Here is an 8,629-nt window from a genome sequence, read left to right on the forward strand (position 1 = left end):
AGGGAGAAAGGAGCAGTGTTTCTACATTATGGCTCCAGTGGAAATTGGTTTTATTTCTCTCATTCATCATGTTTGTCTCATTCTTCATGTTTGACGCTCTAGGATACAGCACACCTGGAGGCAGAAATCAACCTCTCCAGAACACAGCAAGCCTAAGCAGCCTTCCTAGCTGGATGGTGGAGGAGGCAAAAACTTGGATCCTTGAGACCAAAGCATCCTGCTTTGGGATGGTTTTTGGGGAGGCCCTGCAAAAGGATTCTTGAAAAACAATGAAACTATTTTGCCTTTCAACATGATTTCTTTTTCAACCATGACCTTGAGTAAATCACTGAACTTTCCTGAGCCTCTGTTTCCTCACATCAACAATACGGGAACAATGAGGAAAGCAGGGAGCTTCCCCAAGACAAGTTACTTGTTCAAGGCACCTAGCTAGAAGCAGCAGGGCTGAGATCCGAACTCAGGCAGTATGGCCCACATCCAGAACACTCCTCTATGGCTGTACATTCATGTCACTGTGAGAGTTTCCATTTAGTTATCACTGTCCATATTCTTCATGTTTGAAACTGCTGCCTTCTCATTGTGAAATGGAAAGTCAACAGTTGCAATTGAAGCAGGAAATAATAAAGACTCCTACCCCCTTTTTTTAAAAAAAAAGAAAAGATAAAACTGAGCCCACAAAACAGACCACAACCTTCCCCTCAATTTTCATCAACAAGAAAAGATATTCTCCTTGGGCTCTAAAATGCTTTGTATCTATTTTAGTATTTTATTTGAAAGAAAATTTAGGAAAATAAATTTAGCAAGTCTAATAGTTAAATGTAAATACTCTTTTAAATCAAGTCCTCATGATTATTAAAATTTATAGAAAACTTAAATGGATTCCCCTCCCTCATTTATTTTTTCACTTCAATGATCTCTAACTTGTAGTCTCGCTTATAAACTCAAATATGTACTAAATATGATATATATCTCATACATATGATTAGGTTCTAATGTAATAAACTCATAGGGGTATTTCTAGTCAAAAAGTGATGATAAGACATAAGCCCTGTCTCTGAAAGCCCATATCTATTGCAAAGTTGAGCATCGAACCTTGGGCTATTTAATAGTTGTAATAATACTAAACATTAATGAGCACTCACCCTGCTCCAGGCACATGGGTTTACTCACCGCATCCTTCCTAGGTGTAGGTGCAGCTATCATTCCTACAGATGAGGCCGGCAAGGAGCTTCCCCAAGCCAAGTCACCTGTTCAGGCACCTAGCTAGAAGTAGCCGGGCTGAGATCCGAACTCAGGAAGTCTGGCCCCAGAGCCCACATTCCTAATACCCCTCTATGGCTGTACATTCATGTTGCAGTGAGAGTTTCAATGTAGTTAACACAATTTCTACTCTTCATGTTTGAAACTACTTCCCTCTTCTTGTAAAATGGAAAGTCAACGGTTGCATTTGAAGCAGGAAGGAATAAAGACTCCTACCCTGTTTTCTCAGAAAAGATAAAATTGAGCCCACAAAACAGCATAACTATTTCCTCAATTTCCTAGGACTAGAACGAACCTTCCTTCTTTCCTCCCTTCCTTCCTTCTTTCCTCCCTTCCTTCCTTCCTTCTTTCTGTCCGTCCGTCCGTCATTTTTCTTTGAGATGGACTTTCACTCTGTCACCCAAGCTGGAGTGCAATGGCGTGGTCTCGGCTCATTGCAACCTCCGCCTCCCGGGTTCAGGCAATTCTTCTGCCTCAGTCTCCCCAGTAGCTGGGACTACAGATGCATGCCACCACACCCGACTAATTTTTATATTTTTAGTAGAGATGGGGGATTTCATTATGTTGGCCAGGCTGGTCTTGAACTCCTGACCTTGTGATCCACCCACCTCGGCCTCCCAAAGTGCAAGGATTACAGGCTTGAGCCCCCATGCCCAGCCTGGACTAGGACTTTCCAAAGGATTATTTCAATGCTTAGCTTCCTGTCTCTGCTCTTACCCCTTTGTGGCTTCTTCTTAACACAACAGCCAAAGTGAGTCTGTTCTTTCCCTGTTGAAAACCTTCCAATATCCTCTCATGTTGCTCAGAGTAAAAGCCAAAAATACTTGCTAAGACACAAGTCCTCAAATAATCTGACTCCTGATATGTCTCAGATCTCATCTCCCATTCCCCCTCCCTCTCTCACTGTGTCCCCACCAATGTGGCTTCTTGGCTGTTCCCCCAAAATGGCAGGGAAGCTCCTGCCTCAGGCTTACACTTTCTGGACGGCTCTTCCCCAGGATATCCATGCAGCTATTGTCCTTATCTGCTCCAGGTCTTTTCTTGAAAGTAAGCTTTCTAGTAAAGGCTTTCTGGGGCCTCCCTAGCTAAAATTTCAATCCCATCTCACTGATGTAGGCTCAAGGATGACCAACATTGGCCCAGGACAGAAGGGGTTCCCAGAACACAGGACTTTCAGTGCTAAACCTGGGCTAGTCCTGGGGCAAACCAGGACAGTTGTTTACCCTATGTAGTCCCAGCATCTAAAACAGTGACTATCTTATAACAGCCTGAACAAATATTTGTTGAATTGAAATGAATGGATGAATAAGCAAGTAGGTAAGAGAAAGAAGTACTTTTAGAGAGGAGTGTAGGATGGTATTTATTGCCTCTAAAATCAGAACATATAGGTGTATCTGTCCATTAGGACAAATTGTAAGGCGTCTTCAGCATGGAATGAGGCCCAACTTCTATGAATGGGGGATCAAACTTTATCTTCCTATCAGAAAAGTATTCTTTATCAATTTTGCTGTTATTGAAAGTGGTTTGAAATAGTGTATCCCACACTCATGTTTTTAGTTGAACAATTAAAATGCTTGTGTTGGTTTTACTTTCTTAAGACTTTAAAATGGTTCCCATTTTTTTTTTTTTTTTTTTTTAAAAAGAGTCTCACTCTGTTACCCAGGCTGGAATGCAGTGGTATGATCTTGGCTCACTGCAACCTCCACCTCCTGGGCTTAGCAATCCTCCCACTTAAGCCTCCTGAGTAGCTGGGACCACAGACATACGCCATCATGCTCAGCTAATTTTTTGTATTTTTGGAGACAGGGTTTTTCCATGTTGCCCAAGCTGGTCTCAAACTCCTGAGCTCAAGTGATCCATACACTTCGGCCTCCCAAAGTGCTGGAATTACAGGCATGAGCCACCATGCCTAGCCAATGATGCATTTTTGAATTTGCAATTTTTTCCATTGCCAATGACCCTGAGTCCTAACTCTCTCCTCTGTCCTAAATGCTTCCTCATCTATTCCAGTCTGGGCCTTCTCGGGGTTGCCTCTGAGCCATTCTGTTTACACAGCCTGGCATTTCACTTTCTGATGCCCTTCCATTTCCTCCTTCCAGTCTTTTCAACTTCAGCTTCTTTAAACTAGCACAATTTGACGTTGGTCTGTCCAACACCAGTGCGTATTCTTCAAAATACTTTTGGCAAGAGGATTCAGCAAGGCAACATTAGACAGAGGCCTATTCATCTTTGCATTCTTTAACCCTAGCTTGGTTTGTACATTCATTTACTCATTCATTCATTGAATAATTTTTTTTTTTTTAGTTTTATAATGTGCCAGGTGCTAAGTATACAACAACTAACAAGATGTTTTCACTGCCCTGTTGAGTGGGGAACAGGCAAGTAAACAGAAATGACGAAGGGAGTATTAAAACTACATTGAACTGGAAGGGCATGCGCGCCTGTAATCCCAATACTTTGGGAAATCAAGGCAGGTGGATCACTTGAGCTCAGGAGTTCAAGACCAGCCTGGCCAACATGGTGAAACCCATCTCTACTAAAAACACAAAAATTACCTGTGTGTGGTGGCGGGTACCTGTAATCCCAGCTACTCAGGAGTCTGAGGCAGGAGAATTGCTTGAACCTGGGAGGCAAAGACTGCAGTGAGCTGAGATCATGCCACTGCACTCCAGCCTGGGTGACAGAGTGAGACTCTACCTCAAAACAAAAACAAACAAAAAACCCAAAACAAAAGAAAAAACAAAAACAAATAAGCAAAAACAGTATTGAACTTATTCCTGAGAAATATAGGGTACTATGGAACATATAAGAGAGACTACCATAGTCAAGCACTAAATAAATGTTACTTGAATAGTGAATGAATTAATGAGTGATTGAATGAGTGAATAAGTGAAAGAATGGGTAAACATGATTAGTTATGAAAGCACAGGCTCCTCAAGGTGAATGGTCACCACCAGATGAAAAGATACTTCTCCACCTTCACTGTTTTGAAGGGCCAGCTTCTCTGCACCTATGTCATGGAAAATACAACTTTTATTTCTCTTTCTTTCCTCTTCCCACCTCTCTGCTCCAGATAAATAACGGAGGTTATAGATGAAATGTGACTGCCAGAGTGCCAGCAATAGCACCACTAGCATGCCTCATATACTTTTCTGAAAACCCTGATGTCAGGCAAAATCGCACCCTTCTGCAACTCTTTTCGGCATTTTCATTACTGATTAAACAAAATATGGGCTCACCTTCAAGGCAGCTGACTGTACAGCCAAAGTGAGTTGCTTAACTTTGCTTACAATTTTGCATAAGGTGTCAAATCATGACTGTGATCATTGCAAAGCAGGAATTGTTTTTCCAGCTGAACTTCACCCCTAGTTTCAACGAATCTCTTCGATTCCTTTCAGGTAGTTTCTATGCCAGCTATTTGGGTCTACATTGCTAAGTCTAAGCACAGCAGGGTTTATCAAAGGGCCATCTGCTATTCTTGATAACTCTAGTACAGCAAACATCTGCTGAAGAACTGGAAAAATCTTGTTCAAGTCAGTTTTTCTTAGTTTCACTGGTCATTTTTTGTTTTTTTTTTTTTTTTACAGACAATTACCCAGTTCCTAATTTCTTCCTACCAAATCACAGCCTGTAGAAATCTTGCCTTTTAAAAATGCCTCCTTTTTATATGCTAAAATATTTAAAGTAAGTTATAAATAGTAACATTTAGAATGCATTTAAAAAAATTGTATTTTTCCAAAAGTTAAGAACATTTTCCTCCATTGTCAAAATTAACCTGATTCCTTAATCGAATTTCCCCAATTATTCACAAAAGACCTTTTGTAGCTAGTTTGTGCCAGCCAGGACCATGCATTTTATTGATTTGTCATATAAAGACGAGCAGCCCCAACATGCTAAACTGCGGAAAAGACCAGCCCAGCCGGCCTGTAGAATACAGAATTCACCTGATTGTGGTTTTTATCTTGTTCCTATATCCCTTGATTTCACTGAATTGGAGGTGAAATCCAAAGGCTTGATTAGATTCCCCCAACACTTTTGGCTGGTATATGTCATCCGTGATGTAGCATTTCCCATTCTGTATCACAACAGGAAACTCATGTTACCTGATTTTTCCCCTTGCAATCAGAAATCTTGACATACATTTTTAAACTAATTTATTTTGTAGAAAAAGTAATACCCCAAACCATATTAACAAATTTAGACGCCAAAGAAGGGTATCAGAGAAAAGGAAGTCTTCCTCTTACACCACACTTTCAATCACCAGTCTTTTTCCTCTAGGAGGGAAATATTCCTTCTTGAAATATTCTATGTGCACACAATGGGAGCATACTTTCATTTAACAATATATGGAGGAGATCCTTCCATCTTAGCCCATATTGCTCTAATGTTTTCTTTGTAATGACACCATGCTTTAATACCCTGTAGATGTTCCATAATTCACTTACTAATATGTCATTGATGAATATTTAGGTGGTTTCCAGACATGCACATTTGCATACATACAAACATAATTGCAGGCTATATTCCTAGAAATAAAATTGCTCATCCAAGGGCATGTGAATTTTAAGTTTTGTAAATATGGACAAATTGCTTTCCAAATAGTTTGTACCGGATTACACTTCTACAAAAAGTATACGTATGAGAAAGTCTTTTCCCCTGCACCCTCAATGACAGATATTATCCACTTTCTGATCTTAGCTGATGATAGATGAAAGAAGGTATCTCGTCATTTTGCTGTGCATTTACCTAATATTGAATGTGTTTTCTTATCTTTTTCTATATTTAATGGATTAAGGTAATTATTTCTTAATTTATAGATTAAAGAAAGTATCCCTTAGTTTATCAAATGTATACAAATATGTGTGGCAGATGTTAGCATTCCTATTGCTTCAATCTGTAAATGTGTTATTCTGTCTCCCCCACCCTTTTTTCCCAGCACTGGAATGATATAAAGCAAATATTTCCCACCTCTAATAAGGATGCCATTGAGAAAAGTAGATTTCATTTTCCTATTACTTTTGGTGTGATGTCCTTTTATAATAACAGATGAAGAAGAAAAGAAGGTTTTTCTGAAACCCTTAAATAGTTGTGGGCATTGAGGGAGGTGGGGAGGAGGCAGTACAAAGGGCATGTGCAGGGCACAGGAGCTGGCACTCCATGCCTAGAAGTTGCCCAACAAGAAAGAGGACCTGCTCCTTGGGAAGGGAAGAATCAAGTGCGGCTGACAGGTACCACGTTACGAGATACCTTGTGAATGCTCAGAAGCTGTCTGAGCTCTGTGTCAATACCTGCAGATTCAACGACCTGGCCCTCACATCATCTCCACGAGGAGCGTTGTGCTTCCTAGGGCACCTGATCCACAGCCTCACAGCCTACACTGGAATGGTGATCATCAAAACGGCTGATGGTGATGATGCTGGTGCTGACCCCAAGGCTTTGCTTGGTCCCAGCTGTGTACACTGCCCTCTCATAACACCCTTAAGCCTAAGAAAATGGGGTGGAGTGGGGTTCTGAATGCCAGTCACATAGGTGAGCCCCCCTTACAGCATCTGCATGGGTGGGGGAGGTTTCAATGAAAGCAGCTCAAGACCCCTTTACTGGAAGAGTGGTTGCTGACCTCTGTTACACATTTTTCCTATTTGCCTTTGTTTAGAGTATTTTTGTGTGAGTGTTCATACATTTAATGTTTTTATATATCCCCTTCCTTCCTTCTTTCCTTCCTTGCTTCTTTCCTTCCTTCCTTTCTCCTTCTTCCCTCCCTCCCTCCCTCTTTTTCTTCCTTCCTTCCTTCCTTCCTTCCTTCCTTCCTTCCTTCCTTCCTTCCTCTCTCCTTCTTCCCTCCCTCCCTGTCTCTTTTCCTTCCTTCCTTCCTTCCCTCCTTTCTTCCTATCTTTATTCCTTCTTTTTCTTTCTTGACAAGGTCTTGCTCCATCACCCAGGCTGGAGTGCAGTGGTGTGATCACAGCTCACTGCAGCTTTGACCTCCTGGGCTCAAGCGACCCTCCAGCCTCAGCCTCCTCAGTAGCTGAGACTATAGTTATGCACACCACCATGCCCAGCTAATTTTTGTATTTTTTGTAGAGATGGAGTTTGCCATGTTACCTAGGCCGATCTCGAACTCCTATACAGTTTAGCACTCCTGCACTTTATAGTAAGTAGATAAAAGCCTTCGTTTGTGCTGTTGCAGACCCAAGGAAGGGGTTCAGCATGGAGACAGCTCTCCCTCCTGATGTACCTTCTTCACTCTTGATATTCTCATGTCCTGAACTGCCCTCTCCACAAAATCTATAAAGCAAGCAGGAGGTATTATGTAAACAGTCCTCTCCTGGAATGTGGCGTTTGGGACCAGATACTAACAACAAGCAGAGCCTTTGATACCAGAGTGTTCCCAGAAGAGAGTCACCGTGAGGATTAGGGGATTGGAAACTAAGTCAGCATGATTATACTGTGTAATGTGCAATGAATGCCAACAATACAACATGCACTTTCTAACTAACTTATCTCATTGAATCCTCAGAGCACCTCACTGAGAATGGTTCTATTTTACCCTCATTTTACAGATGAGGAAATTAAGACAGAAAGCTTAAGTAGCTGTCTAATGTCACACAGGTAATATTTGACAAAGCACATCTTAGCCTATGCCTTTTGGTTGAAAGAAATGAGGACAAGTAAGTACAGGAAAGCCATACAGCTATCTTTAAAGTTTCGAAGAGTTATATGGAAGAAATTATAAATTTGCTTTATGGGTGCTCAAAGTCTACAGGTGAAGGTCATTGATAAATAGATTTCTCTTTAATATATGGAATAACTTTCCAAGAATGAAGTGTTTCTTAAAAAGGAGTAAGTGATCTTCAGGGGTAGTAAGTTACTATTTAGGGGTTCCAAACAGAGACTGGATGGTTCTGGTGAAGATGCTGGCAAGGACAGTCAGGTATTTAATTGGTGGCTTGGATTAGTCACTCTTAAGGACCCCAAAGGTCTTGAGATGATGGCAAATTATTCTAATTTCCAGCAAGGTAGGGTTGTGTATTACAGGTAAAATGGCTATCTCAAAGAAATTCCAGGTTGTCAACATTACAGAAGCAGTCATGGCAGGTTTAAAGAGTTAATTCATAATAAGGAAAGTTGATAAAAATACTTTGGACCTAGTGATAGAAAAATCTGGATAGATTTTTGACAAAAAGCAGCAGCTGTATACATGACAGATGCAGCGCAATACAGTAGCTGAGGACATGGATTCCAGAGCCAGCCCCATGGGTTCAAATCAAAATGTATTCATTTCACATTTACTAATTGTTTGACCTCAGGCAAGCCTAACCTCATTAGACTTCAGTTTCCTTACCTGTAAACTGCTGTGTTAAACACTAAT

The sequence above is a fragment of the Sapajus apella genome, unplaced genomic scaffold (assembly GCF_009761245.1).
Source record: "Sapajus apella isolate SASKATOON/1434 unplaced genomic scaffold, GSC_monkey_1.0 scaffold1, whole genome shotgun sequence".
Classification (NCBI taxonomy): Eukaryota; Metazoa; Chordata; class Mammalia; order Primates; family Cebidae; genus Sapajus; species Sapajus apella.